At 42.4% G+C, this 2202-nt stretch overlaps 1 pseudogene; it reads left to right on the forward strand.

The window, feature by feature from the left end:
* Positions 1-390: 390 nt before the first annotated feature.
* LOC101607752 lies at positions 391-771 on the forward strand (annotated as a pseudogene).
* Positions 772-2202: the final 1431 nt, after the last annotated feature.

Genomic DNA, 2202 nt, shown 5'->3' on the forward strand with positions numbered 1-2202 from the left:
CTCCTTGCCTCTTTCCTACTTTGGACTGTTATGTGTGATAGAGGTGACCATATAACTCCTTAAATTTCATATTTACGAGATTACAAAGCAAATACAAAACAAGGAAAAGAAACCAGACAGGGCTGGAGAGATAGTTTAGCAGTTGAGGCACTTGTCTGCAAAGCATAAAAGATCCGGGTTCAGTTCCCCAGGACCCATTAAGCCAGATGCATAAGGTGGCACATGCTTGTGAAGTTCATAACCAGTGGCTGGAGGCCCTGTCATGCCCATTCTTTCTTTCTCAATATCTCTCTCTCTCTCTCTCACTCTCTTTCAAATAAGTAAATAAAGGAAAAGAAATTTAACCAGCTCTTTCCGTCTCCAGCTACCATAGCAAAAGGAGCTGCTGCCATGTCTGCACATCTGCAATGGATGGTCGTGCAGAACTGCTGCAGTTTCCTGATCAGGAGGAATGAGCAGACATAGAGCACCTAGCTCAATAATCTGAAGGCCTAAAACTCCTTCTGCTACAATGGGCTGATCCACCACAAGACCATGGGAGTAGAGCCTGCTGCTCATAGCAAGGAGTAGTCCTGGCCATGAAGTAGAGATCCAGCCACCTCCTGTGTGCAGACTATCATCAGCAAGAACATGCTAGCCACCCTCAGCAGCATCAGACATATTATCTGCAAGAACAAGTTCCTCCCTGACCTGTGCGTGGAGGCCATCCTACACAGTGAGAAGCCTGTGGTGGTGCAGAGGAAGCAGACCTGCCCCACTAAGAGCTCCTGAGCCCCATGACCCAAAAAGCAGTAGACTTTATCAGCTTTCAAAAATAATCAAACAAGCCGGGCGTTGGTGGCGCATGCCTTTAATCCTAGCACTCGGGAGGCAGAAGTGGGAGGATCGCCGTGAGTTCAAGGACACCTTGAGACTCCATAGTGAATTCCAGGTCAGCCTGGGCTAGAGTGAAACCCTACCTTGAAAAAACAAAATTCATCATCATCATCATCATCATCATCATCATCATCATCATCATCAAACAACTCTAAAGAGTTGTATGTTTAATACACAAAGTCATTTTTCTGATTAAATAAGAAACATTTATTGCTTAAAATTGGACTCAGGAGAGCTGGAGGGATAGCTTAGCAGTTAAGACGTTTGTTTGCAAAGTCAAACAACTCAGGTTCGATTCCCCAGGACACACTTTAACCAGATGCACAAAGGGCACACGTGTTTGGAGTTCATTTGCAGTAGCTGAAGGCCCTGGTGCACCCACTTTTTCTCTCTTTCTCTTGCTCTCTCCCCCCCCCCTTTCTCTGTCAAATAAATAAGTAAATAAAAATAAAATATTTTTAAAAAGATTGGACACAGGAAGTGAATGATTCTCAAAAGAAATTTATAAGGTAAATAAACATCTGTGCTGGGCATGGTGGCACACATCTTTAATCTCAGCACTCAGGAGGTGGAGGTAGGGAGATTGCCATGAGTTCAAGGCCACCCTGAGAATACAGAGTGAATTCCAGGTCAGCCTGGGCTAGAGTAGGACCCTACCTCGAAAAACAAAAAAATAAAATAATTAATTAATTAATTAAACATCTGGAAATGTTTTGACTTGAAGATTAAGAAAAATAACAAAGTAACTATTTTGTGTGTGTGCATGTTCATAAGTATGAGGGTGCACATGTGTGGGGATGCACATGCACATATGTGTGCTCACACATGAGAGCCAGAGGTTACAATACATGTGAACATGCAATGCACAAACATGCATATCACACACACACACACACACACACACACACACAAATCTACTTATTTTACAAATGGTCATTTTCATTGTCCATAAGAGGATAGACCTGGCTCTGAGGGTAAAGAACACAGAAAGTGCCTAGCATTTCATGAAGCAACATAATAATTGTATTAAGAGCCTTAAAAATGCCCATGCCTCTGTGTTGAGGAGTGTCTTTTCTAAGAATCAATACAAGGAAATTGGGATATAAATCAAAACATGTGCATGGGATAGTTTATTACCACATCATTATTAGTATTAAAAAAATACATTGCGGAGGAGGTGGCAGAAAGAATATAACAGCCAAAGGAAGGATAGGAGTCTTTACAAAGTGCTCCTCCAGACACAAAATGGCCTGGATATCCATGGCCTTGTAATGCCTGACACTACTACACAAGACCATCGTAATAGGAGGAAAAGATGGTGACATC

Source organism: Jaculus jaculus, chromosome 5, assembly GCF_020740685.1.
Source record: "Jaculus jaculus isolate mJacJac1 chromosome 5, mJacJac1.mat.Y.cur, whole genome shotgun sequence".
Taxonomy (NCBI): Eukaryota; Metazoa; Chordata; class Mammalia; order Rodentia; family Dipodidae; genus Jaculus; species Jaculus jaculus.